Source organism: Eubalaena glacialis, chromosome 19, assembly GCF_028564815.1.
Source record: "Eubalaena glacialis isolate mEubGla1 chromosome 19, mEubGla1.1.hap2.+ XY, whole genome shotgun sequence".
Lineage (NCBI taxonomy): Eukaryota > Metazoa > Chordata > Mammalia > Artiodactyla > Balaenidae > Eubalaena > Eubalaena glacialis.
The window spans coordinates 50357965-50374313 of record NC_083734.1 but is presented as its reverse complement, the minus strand read 5'-3'; the positions used below and the strand labels follow the sequence as shown (position 1 = coordinate 50374313).

Here is a 16349-nt window from a genome sequence, read left to right as displayed (position 1 = left end):
TGTGTTAAAACTCAAAGCTCATGATCTACATGACCAAACCCAAGCTCCTATTGATTTTCTTCTATGTTTTCTTCTATAATTTTGAATAGTTTTGCATTTTAAGTTTGTCTATGAATAATTTTGAATGAATTTGGTGTAAGTTGTGAAGTTTGCGTCATTTCATGCCATATGGTGTCCAATTAATTGTTCCTCAACTATTTTTAGAAAAGTTTTGGGACACTGTCTCCATTTCAGTTTGAATTTCCGCAGTTTAGTGGGTTCAGCAGTTCTGCCAGCAGGGAGCGCTGTCTCCAGTGAACTGTGAGTCAGGTGCAGCACGTCCCGCACTGACCACAGAGTGGGCTGAGCCCGCCTCTCTGACCCACAGCGCACGCGCGTTCCACCGGTCTTGGCTCTGCGCGCCGCTGACGGGAGTTCCGTCTCAGGCGCCGCCAGAGTTTGTGCTGGGATGCCCGGGTTAGCGTCTCTACTAACAGGAGCTGAGTCTCCTTTAGACTCGCCGGGGCTTGGACTTCAGGACAACACGGGGCTGTGTCCATACTGACAGGAGCTGGGTTTCCTGACGACCCAGGAGACGCCAGGAGGAAAAGGTGAAGAGAAGTGAGGAGAAGCTTCCTGTGTGTGTGTGACTTGACTGCTGAGGGAGGGGTGTTCGTCTTCATGCCACCCAGAAAGGGCTTGATGTGGAAAACTGTGATTTTAGTCAGTTTTGTGTGCAGTGTAACCGGCATGAGTTATGTGGTGTCCATTTTTCCCAGCACTACTTATTGTGGGGACTGGCCTTCCCCTTGGTGTGTCCTTGGCCCCTTTGTCGCAAAGTAACTGACCCCATCTGTGTGGGGTTAATTCTGGGTTCTGTTCTGTTCCTCTGGTCCCTGCGCCTGTTTTTGTGCCAGTTCCACACTCTTTTGGCCACTGTAGCTTCACAATATAGTGTGAAGTCAGGGAGCAAGATGCCTGCAGCCTGTTCTCCTTTCTCAGGGTCGCTTTGGCTATTTGGGGTCCTTTATGGTTCCACACAAATGTTAGGATGATTTGTTTTATTTCTGTGAAAAATACCATTGGAAATTTGGTAGGGATGGCATTCGCTGTGTACGTTGCTTTGGGCAGAATGGAAATTTTAACAATATTAATTCTTCCATTCCCTGAGAAGGGGATATCTTTCGATTTATTTGTGTCTTTTTCAATTTCTTCATCGATGTCTTAAAGTTTTCAGTGTGTAGGTCTTTCAAGTCCTTGGTTAAATTTATTCCTAGGTATTTTGTTCTTTTTGATGCAATTGTAATAGGGTTGTTTTCTTTCTCTTTCTGATGGTTCATTACTAGTGTTTAGAAATGCAATTGATTTCTGTGTATTGATTTTGTAACTTTACTGAATTCATGTATTAGTTCTAATAGTATTTTTTTGGTGTGATGATGTAGAAAATTGGAACTTGAAAATCCCACTGTTTCTATCGCATCCAGATCATCCACAACACCAAAGACATAGTGGCTCCTAATCTAATCTTCCCACAGTGCCTGTAAATTCCATGTGGACTTTGGGTGAACTGCATCTGGGTAAGTCTTGGCCTCTATATGGAAGTTTGATGTTTTCTCTGCTTTTCTGGCATGGTAATGACAGGGCGTTTTGAAAAGTAACTTACTTCCCAGTAATTTCGAACATACAAACAACTTTACATACATAAAAACAAGTCATATCTTGATCAAGTGTATTCCTAAATATTAACGTTGACATTATTTAAAATGGAATTGTTTTCATAAATTCTTTTTCAGATTATTTATTGCTAGTGTACACATATAAGATAGATTTTCGTGAATTGTTATTTTGTCCTGTAATTTTGCTGAATTAGTTGATAGCTCAAATAATTTTTTGTTGATATAGGAAGTTTTATATACAAGATGTGATCTGTGTTCTGTGAATAGACACAGCTTTAATTTTTCCATTCACACATGGATGCCTTTTATTTCTTACCTCAAGACTCTGGTTAGAACTTCCAGTACACTATGGAGTAACAGCAGTGAAGGCCAGCTTCCTGGCCTTGTTCCTGATTTCAGGAGTAAATCTTTCAGGCTTTAACACTGAGTATGATGTTTTCTGTGGCTTTGTGTACTACTCTTTTCCATATTGAACAAATTTCCTTTTATTACTACTTTTTAAAAAAAAAATTTATTGGAGTATAGTTGATTTTCAATGTTGTGTTACTTTCTGCTGTATAGCAAAGTGAATCAGTTATACATATACATATATTCACTCTTTTTTAGGTTCTTTTCACATGTAGGTCATTACTGAGTATTGAGTAGAGTTCCCTGTGCTATACAGTAGGTCCTTATTAGTTACCTGTTTTATATATAGTAGTGTGTATATGTCGATCCCAATCTCCCAATTTATCCTTGCCCCTCTTTCCCCCCTGGTAACCATAAGATTGTTTTCTATATACCAATACATCTGTGACTCTATTTATGTTTTGTAAATAAGTTCATTTGTACCATTTTTTTTGGATTCCACATATAAGCGATATCATACAATATTTGTCCTTCTCTGTCTGACTTACTTCACTCAGTATGACAATCTCTAGGTCCATCCATGTCGCTGCAAATGGCATTATTTCGTTCTCTTTTACAGGTGGGTAATATTCCATTGTTTATATGTACACATCTTCTTTATCCATTCCTCTGTCAATGGACATTTAGGTTGTTATTCCTACTTTGAGTGTTTGTATCATGAAATAGCACTGGATTTTGATTATAGCTTTTTCTGCAATAATTGATATGATCATGTGTTTTTACTTCACACCTTTATTGTGGTTTAATACATTGCTTAGTTTTAATATGTTGAACACGCTGAAATTTCTGGTGTAGAGCCGCTTATGGCATCATCCGTTTAATATTCTTTTGCTTTCATGTTGCTCTTCTTTTGTGGAGGATTCTTACATTCCTATTTATAAGTTATACTGATGTAGTTTTCTTTTTTATGATGTATTTGTATGATTTGATTAGATTTGGCTTGGTGTTAGTGGTTTGGAGGGTTAGTGTTAGGGCTGAGACTTGGGGGGCTGGGGCTGGGTTATGGTTTATGGTTATGACATATGTATGGTTAATGAATACATTTTATGGTTTCTGGTTTTGGTCACGGTTGTAGTTTTCTTTATTGGTTAAGGTTTATGGTTTTGGTCTCATTGTGTTAGGGTATGGGTTAGGATTAGGATACAGGTAGGATATGGGTATGAGTATGGGTTAGGTTTAGGGTATGGGCTAGGGTTAAGGTTAGGTCAGGGTTTAGGGTCAGGGTCCGAGTTTAGGATTAGGATCTGTGTCAGGATTAGGATCAAGGTTGAGCTAGGCCATTGTTTTTCTGCTCCTCCAGCCCTGGGATCTGATAGAAGGTGAATGTAATGTCTGCTCTGGTCACTCAACTGATTCAAATTGAACTCAACCTCAGTCAAGGGTACTTAGGGTCTCAGAGGTTATGCAGGGTTTCCCTCTACCCTCCCACCTGGGAAGGGATGCTGGCCCCACTCTGTCTGAGCAGCCACAGTCCAGCGCAGCCCTGACATGCAAGGTACTCTGTAGACACGTGTGGATTTATACAGGACTGGGTGCATCAAGCTGCTGGCCCATCGGTGCTTCTTGAGGGCTGGTAGGGCCCTCCTGGGACTGGATGGACCCTCTGTTCCATCTGCATGGGTGTAAAAAGAGTCAAGTCTCAGAACAGCCCTTGGCCTCTGAGCATCCAGGCAGGCATCCATGGTCCTCCAGCTCAGGTCAGCCTTTGCCCCTCAAGCCGCTGTGGCCAGTTGCTGAGCCGATTGTGCTGCTGGGTAATTGAACAGCTACCTGGGTATCCTAGACAGTTCCTTGGGATGTTTCAGTTCCCAATATCCATGTGGTTGAAACAAATGCCTCCTCCCTCATTGCCTCTTAGCCTGCCAAGAGAGGTAATAACCCTCCAAACATTGAGTGTGGCCCTGGTCATGACAACCATACACAGATTGTGGCCCCGCAATCCTTCAACCTTCTGGTTGTAACAAAGATTGACATTCATATCCACTGAGAATCAAAGGTATTGAAGCACCACCTAGAGGGGTGGGATAGGGAGGGTTGGAAGGAGACGCAAGAGGGAGGAGATATGGGGATATATGTATATGTATAGCTGATTGACTTTGTTACAAAGCAGAAACTAAAACACCATTGTAAAGCAATTATACTCCAATAAAGGTGTTTAAAAAAAAAAAGGGTATTGAAGCATCTGGGACTCCTAACAGACAGTTTCACATTGAGGCCATATTGTTGGGGAGATATGTGCTTCCCTGTCCCATACCCTGTGGTCTCTAGAAAGCCACCAACTGTGTTATCGTGGTATAGAATAATCCTTGAGACTCCCACTGTTTCATTGAGTAATAATTTCTCTACTTTTTGTAGAGAGAAGAGACTGGAAAATGAGCACATTTGTTCTTCGTGGGTGGGTAGTTAATGTGAACATGGGGCATGATGCCTGGGCTCCCACCTCCCAGGGACAGGAATGAGATCTCTGTGCCTTCCGAGGACACACAGGCTGTTCTTGACCAATCTCTGAGATGTGTGGACCCGATGCCCAAGGCAGGAACCCTGAGTTTCCCACCAACAACCAAGTTGCTTTTTCAGCAAGTGGAAGAGCTTCTTGCCATCCTGGGAGGACAGCAAGAGCACTGGAAGGGTGGCCACAGCCCCTGACCCTAAGTGAACTGTTTCCTTCCTTGGGCTTCAGATTCTGTGCTGTGCAGTGGGCTGTCAGTGCTGTGGATCTGCTGCTTCCCCCAGCCCAGCATCTGTTCTCAGCATCTCAGCTTTTGGGAATTACATCCCACCTGCTTCCAGTCCACACTTTTGCAGAGGGTTGATCCCATGTTCCGCTCACCTCAAAAGTGGGCATGTGATCCGTGTCTAGCCAGTCCCGTGTTCCATCCCCTTGTGGGTTCAGGGATGAGAATGGGACCCAAGCTGAGCAAAGGTCTTTAAAGCTGTGACTTTTCATGGAACCTAAAGAAGGAGAGACCCTTCCCAGTAGAATGGACATGAGTGGGTGTCAGCCTGGAGTTGCTGGAGGCCCCTGATGCAGAGATAGAGACTGTACCTATGGATGGGGCCACCACAAAGTCACTTAGTAGGACAAAGGGACCAGGTCACACTATGAGAGTGTGAGCCCCTGTCCCACCAGGCCCAAAACCACTGCTATAACTGCCTCTTGCAAGTACTATTTTATTTCTATCATTAAGAAATTTATTAGTTTACTTTTACATCAGTAAGTGTGTCCAGTCCCTTCGAATCAAAAAAGTCCTAGCTTACACATCAGAATCAGTAATCCCTGAGGCTCCCTCTCGCAGGGTGTTCTCATTCAGGGGGTCATGGTGGGTGGAGGTGAAGATACTGGGTGGGGTCAGATCGTAGGGGAGCCGCTGGACATCTCTGTTCCTGTTCCTTCCCTGTCCAGGAGAGGGAAACCCCAGCATAATGAGAGGAGAACCAGCAAGGGAAAGAGGTCCCTGGGTGGCTAATTGGTATGTTTGTATTTTCCTAATTTTAGAATCATTTTGTTAATGTGTTTTTATTACAAAATCACCCATTTCCTCTACATTTCCAGTTTGATACAATAGGTTTTTTCTTATTTGACTTTTAATTTTCCCTCCCTTTTAGCTTCCTACAGAACTGTCACAATTAATGAACACATATTAATACCTTTTTATTAACTGAAGTCCATATTTTATTCTGGTTCCCTTTGTTCTACCTTTTTTTGTTCCAGATCCCATCCAGGGCACCACATGACATATAGTCTTCATGTCTGTTTAGGTTCTTCTGGGTTTTGACAGTTTCTCAGACTATCCTTGTTTCTATGACCTCGACAGGGTTGAGGAAGACTAGTCAGGTATTTTGTAGACTGTTCCGCATGGGGATTTACTTGGTGTTTTTCTCATGATTAGACTGGGTTTATGGGTTTTGAGGAAGTTAGGTCAGAGAGGTCAAGTGCAGTCTCATCATTTTATGTCAAGGGAGCAGGCTCTCAAGGCAACTTATCACCTTTCACGTTAACTTTGGTCACACGGCTGAGGTCGTGTTTGTCAGTTTTCCATGTGAAGTTATTTTTCCCGTGTCCATACTGTATGTCTTATTTAGGAAGAACCCACACTTCAGAAGAGGGTTGGGTTACCTCCTTGATGGATGGCTGTGTATCTACATCAGTTATTTGGAATTCTTCTGCATAGGACATTTCTATTCAACCCAATTCATAAAAATGTTTGTAATCATTTATCTTACTAGTGTGGGCACCTGAATAGTTATTTTATACTTGTGGTTATAATTCAGCAGTACAGTATTTGGGTGCTTAATTCATTCTTGCTTTGGATATTGAGAGCTTTTTTCATTGTCTCGTGGAATTATGTCAAATGAAAACATCTTGTGGGGTTTTTTTTCTTGGTACTTCTTTACTTTCTGATAATTCAAGATTATCCTGGCTCATATATTTACTCTCTCAGTCCTAGTAGCAGCCATTTCTTCAAAGAGCCCTGATTCCTTTTATTAGAGGATGGTATTAAAAAACTTACTTTTGGGGACTTCCCTGGTGGTCCAGTGGGTAAGACTCTGCACTCCCAATGCAGGGGGCCCGGGTTCGATCCCTGGTCGGGGAACTAGATCCCACATGCATGCCGCAACTAAGAAGTCCTCAACCCGACGTGCCACAACTAAGACCCGGCACAGCCAAAATAAATAAATAAATATTTAACAACAACAAAAAAAGATCTCCCATTAAAAAAAAAAACAACTTACATTTGGAAGCTAAATGTACCCAGCTGACAATGCACTGAAATACGTATTCCAACTTACGCATATACACCTAATTATAAACTTTTTTTTTTTAATTTATTTTTGGCTGTGTTGGGTCTTCGTTGCTGCACGTGGGCTTTCTCTAGTTGCGGCAAGCAGGGGCTATTCTTCATTGCGGTGCACAGGCTTCTCATTGCAGAGGCTTCTCTTATTGCAGAGCACGAGCTCTAGAGCGCGCGGGCTTCAGTAGTTGCGGCACGCGGACTCAGTAGTTGTGGCTCACAGGCTCTAGAGCGCAGGCTCAGTAGTTGTGGCACACGGGCTTAGTTGCTCCACAGCATGTGGGATCTTCCTGGACCAGGGCTCGAACCTGTGTCCCCTGCATTGGCAGGCAGATTCTTAACCACTGCACCACCAGGGAAGTCCTATAAACATTTCTATGTGGAACTGTTTGTATCCATGTTAAGCTAAAGATGAGTTTACATAAATGCCACCAACCTGATCCATTATTACATGGATATTGTAACCTTCTTCCTTTGCTTATCTGTAACTTCCTACTCCAATGGTGAGAAACCTGGCTTTCACCATCTGTCATTTTTTGAATTCACCTCTTGCTCCATTCCAGATTACAAATACAGTGGTTTCAGCATTCTTAGCTCCTACCCCCAGGGAGAGAACTTTGTAACATAGAGTCCAGGGACTTCCCTAGTAGTGCAGTGGTTAAGAATCTGCCTGCCAATGCAGGAGACACGTGTTCGATCCCTGGTCGGGGAAGATCCCACATGCCGCGGAGCAACTAAGCCCGTGTGCCACAACTACTGAGCCTGCTCTCTACAGCCTGCAAGCCACAACTACTGAGCCCGCATGCTGCAACTACGGAAGCCCGCGCACCTAGAGCCCATGCTCTGCAACAAGAGAAGCCACTACAATGAGAAGCCCGTGCACTGCAATGAAGAGTAGCCCTCGCTCGCCGCAACTAGAGAAAGCCCGCGCACAGCAACAAAGACCCAACACAGCCAAAAATAAATAAAATTTTTTAAAAAAGAAACAAAAACATAAAATAGAGTCCACTGTTTAGGTAGAGTCCACTGTTGCCTTTAGTCTACAGATTCCATTTATTTCCAAAGTTACCGAGGTCAGCACTTTTTGTCCCACCACCAACAGTAAGGTTATTTTTTAATGCATTTCTAAATCAGTTTTTGTTAAATTCTGTAATGCATCCTGTGGCACTCCCATATCCTAAATAACTAAAATTAAATATATTATGATTTATTTGTTGGGCTGTAAAAATTTATGGGTTTAGACAAATGCATAGTGGCAGGTATTCATCACTAAAGTATCATATGGAATATTTCAGTCTCCCACCCATAACCCGTTTACCATCTCTCTCTGTTTTACTTGTTGCAGAATGTCATAAATGGGGTCATACAGTATGTAGCAATTCAGAATGGATTTTTTCACTTAGCAGTATATGTGTAAGACTCATGTTTTTTGCATGGGTTGATGGTTCATTCCTTTATATTTCTGAATGCTATTCCACTGCATGTATATGGGAGCGAAAATAATTTTCCCTCTACCTTTCTTTGTTCTTCATTGAGATCCCCTATAGAGTAATGAAAATGAAAGGCAGATGAACTGGAGAAAAACATTCAGAAGTTTAATAACGTGTGTACCTCCTATATGCAAGAGAGATATTCAGGAAAACTAAGTAACGCCCTGAAATGGCCCAAGCCATCACCTTAAATACCATCTTCATCTAAAGACAAAAAAAGGAAGGAAGGGTATGGTTGTTGTGCAGATTTAAGTCTTAGCTTCTCCATTGATAAGAGTTTCTTGAGATTTATTCATCCTTCCATTCTTGGTATGGAGAGAGAGAACCTTTCAAATGGAGACTTCCCTTATAAATGTCAACTTCCTTCACAAAAGGGCAATCTTGACTTGATTTTCAGAGATTCTTATGTGTCTTCTTTTTTTAAAAAAAGAAATCAGCTCAAAGTAATCCTTATGCCAACAGGCATATTTTGGGGTGGCATATTCTGCTCCACTTGAAATGAATGTACCCCAATTTGCTTATGCATTCTTCTACTGGAGGACATCCTGGTTTCTTTAAGTTTATAGCCATTATGAATAGAGTTGCTGTGCTTAATTACATCCTTGTTTGCATTTGGACATAGTTCTTAAAAGCAGTTGTCTAAATACTGGAGGCACGATGTTGGATCCTCAGGTGAGCCTTATTTAGCTTTGGAAAAAACTTCCAAAATGTCTTTTAAAGTAGCTGAATATGCATTTCACCAGCAGTGAAGGAGAGCTCTTGTTTTTCCTCACCCTCCATCAATCAGTAGTGTTTTTTTTTTCTTTTTCTTTTTTTCTTTTTTTTTTTTTGAGTTTATTAGTTCTAATAGGTGTACAGTGCTATCTCATTGTTGTTTTAATTTGCAATTCCCTAATGGTATATGATGTTATTTACTATCTGTATATCTTCTTTGGCCAGGTGTCTGTTCCAATCTTTACCCATTTTTAATGGGGTTTGTTCTAGAGTTCTTGGTGTAATTTGAGTACATATCTTTTATCAGTTATGTATTTTGCAAATATTTTTATTTCAGTTTGTAGCTTGTCTTTTGGTTTTCTGAATAAGATATTTCATAGAGTTTAAAGTTTAAAATTTTTTAAATCCATGTTCAAAATTTTATTTCTTAGGCTTTTGAGACTTTGTGTTAAAATTCATCACCAAACCCAAGGTTATGTAGATTTCCTTCTATGTTTTCACCTATAATTTTTACAGTTTTACATTTTAAATTTGTCTATGGACAATTTTGAGTGAAAGTTGTAAAGTCTGTGTCTACAGTCTTTTGATTGCATATGGTTTCCAATTTATTATTCTATAACTAACTATTTTTGGAGAAGTCATGGGATATTTGGCTCCATCTCAGTTTGAATTTCCAAATTTAGTGGTTCTGCAGGCTCGCCAGTTGTGAGCATAGGCTCCAGGGAACTGAGAGGTTGTGGCCTGCACTTCCCAGCTGGCCAGCAGGCGGCACCAAGCCCACCTCTCTGATCCTTGAGGTGCATGTGTGTTCCACTGGTAAACTTGGCTCATGAAGGAACTTGACTACTTGTGCCGCTGACAGAAGCTCGGTCTCTTCAGGCTCCGCCATGGTTTCAGCTTTGGGACAACACTTGGCTGAGTCCATGCAGACAGAAGCCCAGTGTCTTCAGGAACCACCAGGAGGCACCACCATGGGAGTAAAAGGTGAGGAAAAATGGGAGGAGAAGCTTCCTGTGTGCACCTTACTGCTGGGGGGGGGGGTCCATTTTCAGAGGACCCAGCAGAGGAAGGACTTGATGTGGAAAATTGTGGATTTTAGTTAGTTTTGTATGTGGTGTTGACAGTGTCCAGTTTTCTTGGCACCATTTATTGAGGGGACCGTCTTTTCCTCGTTTTGTGTTCTTAACTCCTTTGTCGTGAATTTACAGACGACATACAAATGGGTTTCTTTCTGTGCTCTCTATTCTGTTTCTCTGGCCCATGTGTTTGTTTTTGTGCCAGTACCATACTGTTTTGGTTACTGTAGCTTTGTAATGTAGTGTGAAGTCAGGGAGGGAGATGATTCCAGCTGTGCTCATCTTTCTCAGGATGGCTTAGGCTATTCAGAGTTCTTTGTTGTTCCACACAAGTGGTAGCATTGTTTGTTCTGTTTCCATGAAAAATACCATTTGAATATTGGAGGGATTGCATTGAACATGTACACTGCTTCTGTTGCTGAATTAAGTTGTATGGACCCCTCCTTGGAGGTCCATACGACTTGATTCTGTAGCAAGTTTTAGTGAGCCAGTCAGGAGGGTGGCCTTGGATCTGCCATTCTATCCAGTAACTCAGCCAGGACTTGCTTGCTGACCTAGGATTGACAAAGCTGGCTAAATAACTGGGTAGTTTGCCCCAATCCTTGACCTCTGGGCCAGTGAGGGCTACTGAATCCAGTCTGAGATCAAAAAGCAGCCAAGGGTTAGGTAGAGTGCTCCCTAGGTAAAGACCAGTTCCCCACCCTTGCGTATCTATAGCAAGGATGCTTGCTACACATTGGGGCAGTGTCCAGGGGACGGCTGGCACAGGGGGCCCTGACCCTACTTCAGCCAATAAAGCCAAGGTTGGTTGTAGGGGTTGGCTGGTTGAAGGAAAGAATCCTGGCCTGGCTAGAGCCAGACCTCTGTCTAGAGGACTGGACTGGGCAACTGGTTGTCTAAATATAGTCGATCCTCTAGTAGTGGGTGAGATTGGACAATAGGCTGTCTAAGTGGACTGGTTCCCAGCAAGGGGACTGGACTGGACGAGAAGCCCTCCAGAGGCCACCACATGATAAGAACATCGCTTTGTTTTCTGTGTGTATCGTAAGTCCTAGTCTCTGTTCTTGATACAATTGAAGCTTCAGTCTCTGTTCTGTGTGGTCTTATCTGTCCTAATGCTCTTGGAAACCCTTGCTGCAACTATGGGCACGGATCGAGCACATAAAAGCCACTAGGGCACTCACCACTGGAATACTCCTGTGAAAGGATAAGTAAGTCAGTCACAGGCCAGGGTAGATGAGCACTAGGCACGCTGCTGACTGGAAACAAATGTCCGTGTAAGTAGGCACACTGTAAAACGCTTAAGCTGCCCAGTCCCTGCTGTGTTCCCTCTATCCTTTAGGATATAGTCAAGAATCCAAGAGCACATCTTTTGTGTTGGTCTGTCTTACCCCAGTTTGCCATCCCAGGGCAGGGTACCTGTCTGTCAGGTAGGTCTCTCCCTACTACTGTCCATCACAGATCTCTTGGGATCCCTCCTCAGACGTGAACCCTTTAAAAATCTTATTTTTGTCAGGTTTCAGGAAAATCACTTTGCCTGGCTGGGAAAAGAAGAGGACCCCCAAATCGTCTGAAGTCCTTGGGTCCTTGTAGCTGGTTGTACAGAGAACTGGACACATGCCAAATGGGATTTGGCCTCCCTGCTCGATCACCTGTAACCAAGCAGGGACAAGCCCTCTTTGAACAGTCTCCTTGAATGCTGGAGAGGCCCTCTGGGTAATTTATTCGGCTAGAGAACCCTTATTTCCCACTCCACCTTCACCCTATCTATCTCCAGGGACTGCTTGCTGAAAGCACCCACCTACATCAGGTATCTCCTACAGCCCCACAGTGGATCTGGGAATGTCTAATTGCTGACTTAAGAGGGGATCTGGGGGCTTCCCTGGTGGCGCAGTGGTTGAGAATCTGCCTGCCAATGCAGGGTATACGGGTTCGAGCCCTGATCTGGGAAGATCCCACATGCCGCTGAGCGACTGGGCCCGTGAGCCACAATTGCTGAGCCTGCGCGTCTGGAGCCTGTGCTCCGCAACGAGAGGCCGCGACAGTGAGAGGCCCGCGCACCGCGATGAAGAGTGGCCCCCACTTGCCACAACTAGAGAAAGCCCTCGCACAGAAACGAAGACCCAACACAGCCATAAATAAATAAATAAAATTTAAAAAAAAAATTATCTTTTAAAAAAAAAAAAAGAGGGGATCTGGGACTTCCCTGGTGGCGCAGAGGTTAAGAATCTGCCTGCCAATGCAGGGGACATGGGTTCGAGCCCTGGTCTGGGAAGATCCCACATGCTGCGGAGCAACTAAGCCCGTGCGCCACAACTACTGAGCCTGCGCTCTAGAGCCCACACACCACAACTACTGAAGCCTGTGCGCCTAGAGCCCATGCTCCACAACAAGAGAAGCCACCGCGTTGAGAAGCTCGTGCACCGTAACGAAGCCCCAACTCGCCACAACTAGAGAAAGCCCGCGGGCAGCAACGAAGACCCAACGCAGCCAAAAAAAAAAAAAAAGAGAGGGGACCTCATAACTAAGGCCCTCTTAGACAGCATCTCCCCTCCCATCCCCCACAAAGATTGGTTCACGTTTCAGTTAGAGCACCTAGATCACTTGGTGTGGGCTAGATCTTGTGGGATCTGCATCGCCACCAACCCTAGGAGGACGCCACTGGAAAGTTGGAAACAGACTAGAAATAAGGACTCCCCAGTAGGGGTAACCAAGCCTCTATCCCAGCGAAATCGCCACTAGGGTGCATCCTCCATAACTAGAAATTACCGCCCACTAACAAACAGCTTGTTTTCTTTTGCAACATCACATGGCCCCAGTATTAACTGGTGGATGGAGAAAGTTGGCCAACTAATGGCTCTCTAAATTATAATATCATTTTTCAATTGGACTTCTATTGCCAGCATTTGAAAAATATGGGACAAGATCCCCTATGTCCAACTTTTCATGGTGCTTTGCGAAAACAAGCGCCTCCGTGAGAAATGCGAGGTTATCTCTCATCTCTCTCTCTCCTGGTATTGAATCTCAGCCTGAAGATTCTCTTGACTTCCTCTCTCTGCCAAGCGTAGCTTCTTCCCCTTCTGAGAGTTCACCCGAGACTCCTGAGTCATCTACCGCTACCTGACCTGGTTCCTGACACCTTCTACTCCCTCCAATTCACAACCACCCTACCTGTGCCCTTGCCACCTCCCCAACTCGCCCATCTCCATCTCTCGGCATGCCTCCCTTGGGGACTAGTCCAGTGCACACCCATAGCGGCATTCAGTACCAGCCCTCTGGAAGCAATAGGCTATTCCCCCTTTCGGAGGTCCCTAATGGAGAGGGCAGACTGACCACTGTACACGTACCCTTATCTTCCTCAGATCTGTGTAACTGGAAGGATCGATCCAAGGCCTTGAAGGAAGATACCAAGGGGGTCCTTAATTTAGTCTGGGGAATATTCCACACTCCTTTCCCCACTTGGGTGGATGTCCAAACCCTCCTGAACATCGTATTCTCTGTGGAAGAAAAGACACTGATTATAACTAATGCAAGTGAGGAAGCTGATAAGACCAATCAAAATAATTCAGGACACTCTCTATACCAGCCTTGAATCCAGGCCATTTCCTACATGGACCCTGGGTGGGACCATTAAGAGGAAAATGGTCAGCAGCACCTCACACATTTCAGGGATTTGATTCTTAAGGGCATTCAGTTGGCTGGGAAGAAACCCATAAATTGGAGTAGGGTTCAGGGAGTCATCCAGGGACTGAAGGAAAACCCCTTGGCTTTCCTGGAATGCCTAAGGGAGTTCCTTTGTGGGTACACGAAGGTGAACCTGGAGTCAGTGGAAGGGCAGGCCATTCTTAAGTCCCATTTCACTTCCCAGAGCGCCCCAGACATTAGGAGAAAATTACAGAAGTTGGAGATAGGCGCACTACGCCTTCTTCCTGGGGTGGAGTCAGCATTTCGGGTGTTCAACAACCAGGATCTGGAGGCAGATGCCAAGGAAGATAGACCAGCGGAACCAACTGCCAGTATTCTGGCTTCAGCAGTTCAGGGTCAGTCAACCTCCCAGTGATGATGGGGCCTCCCCCAAAGGGACCCTGTGACATCAATGAGGCACCCCAGGTTTTGAAGACCACACCCACAGTGGAGAGAAGGGCTCAAAGCCAGTCTGTGTGCATACTGCAGGGAGGAGGGCCACGGGGAGAGGGATGCCCCAAACGTCTCAGAAGGAAGCTAAAGGGACCACCGTGTCCTGGCCCATCCTTGCTGGTCGCACACATGAAAGGAGAAGAGGACTGAAGGGGCCCAGGGGCTCCTTGGAGAAGCCTTGGCTGACCCTGACTCTGGGGGTAAAACACACTTTCTAGTTCACTTTCTAGTCGACACAGGGGCCATCTACTCAGTCTTGAACACCCGACAAGGCAGAATGACCAAGAATAAATGTAAGATAATGGGAGTGGAAGGGAAGCCACAGGAACATAATTTTATAGAGCCCCTTGAGTGCGATTTGAAAGGGAGAATGTTATCTCACTCTTATATGTACCAGAATGCCCAATTCCCCTAGTAGGAAAAGACTTACTATACAAATTGGGAGCTACAATGTATCTCTGAGACAAAAACCTTACCACTGAAAAGCCCAGAATACCCAAGATGGATGATTAACAGTCATGGGCAGCTGTTCCTCCCATCAGCCACTGCACTGCAGGTCATCCTGGAAGCTCACCAGAGCACACATTATGGGCAGGAGGCCCTATATCAATGGCTCATCAGGGACTTCCCTGGTGGTCCACTGGCTAAGACTCTGTGCTCCCAATGCAGGGGGCCTGGGTTCCATCCCTGTCAGGGAACTAGATCCCACATGCTGCAACTAGGAGTTCGCATGCCACAACTAAAGATCCTGCACATTGCAATGAAGATCCCACGTGCCACAACTAAGACCCAGCACAGCCAAATAAGTATTTTTTTTAAAAATGGCTCATCAAATCCATGACTGCCCCCAATTTCCGTAGTCTCCTTAAACAGGTGGTTGAAGCTTGCCCTATCTGCCTCCAGAATAAGCCCAACACAAACCCCCAACCAAGGTCAAGGGAGTGACCCCCACCCAGTATATAGGCACATATCCAGGTTAAGACTGGCAACCTGATTTTACAGTAATGCCCTGGACATAAGGAAATTTTAGATAACTTGCTGGTTTTGACTGACACCTTCTCCGGCTGGATGGAGGCATTCCCCACCTGAACTGAGATTGCCTGGGAGGTCTCTAAGGCCCTGTTCAAGGAAATAATCCCTCGGTTTGGGCTCCCTAAGTCCATCCAGAATGACAGTGGGCCTGCCTTTGTTTCCCAAATTACTAAGGGAGTCGCTAGAGCTCTAGGAATTAAATGGGGTTTACACTCCACTTGGAGATGACAATCCTCAAGAAAAGCAGAATAAATCAAACCCTCAAAAGAAACTTAGCCAAACCATGTCAAGACAGTCATCAACCCTGGATCTCCCTTCTCCCCATAGCACTTTTGAGACTGCGAATAGCCCCTAAAGGAAAGCTCAGGTTAAGTCCATATGAGCCCATGTACAGGAGGACCCGGCTTCAAGACCAATCTTAGGGATATGGACCGGCAGAAATATACCTTACAGACAGGGGAAATAATCAAAGCTTTACATGCCTACGGGAATCCAGAACTGCCTTCCCCTTCGGACAGCGTTTTACATCCTTTCTCCCCTGAAAATTGGTTTATTTGAAAACCTGGAAGGCTGGAAATCCACAAGACCAGTTAGACCCCAAGTGGACAGGACCTTATCTAGTAATCTGGACTACTTATTCTGCTTTACAATTACAGGGCATAACTCCATGGGCCCACCATACCAGAGTGAAAACAGCACCTACACCTAAGGAAGAAGTTACTGAGCCGTCCACTCAAAGCACCTATGAACCTGTCACAGACCTTAAGTTACTTTTCAAAAGGACTAACTTACCAATAGATAAGTAATGTGGTGGGCAGGCTTAGTAGTTGGCCTTGTCATTGCTATTGCCTTACTTGGCTTCTGCTGTTCTGCCAAACTCCCTCCCTCTGGCAGACATCTCCTCTGTCCATGCTGGATATCGAGGATATTAACGTTGGAAGCAGGATGAGTAGCCATTATTGTTTATTCTTTCTTATCTTCTCTGCTCTCTTACAACTGTCCACATGGAATGGGAATTCAGTGCAATAGTAAATTTCTCACGGA

At 44.5% G+C, this 16349-nt stretch overlaps 1 long non-coding RNA gene across 2 annotated transcripts; it reads left to right on the top strand.

Moving 5' to 3' along the window:
* The first annotated feature begins 365 nt into the window (after positions 1 to 365).
* On the top strand, positions 366 to 16007 carry LOC133079637 (uncharacterized). Of its 2 annotated transcripts, XR_009698262.1 has the most exons (5): positions 367 to 590; positions 1422 to 1556; positions 9940 to 10044; positions 11653 to 11946; positions 12058 to 16007. It is a non-coding gene; the product is annotated as an uncharacterized LOC133079637 (long non-coding RNA). The 2 variants fall into 2 exon arrangements; XR_009698261.1 differs by having other exon boundaries at positions 366 to 590; positions 11653 to 16007.
* Positions 16008 to 16349: the final 342 nt, after the last annotated feature.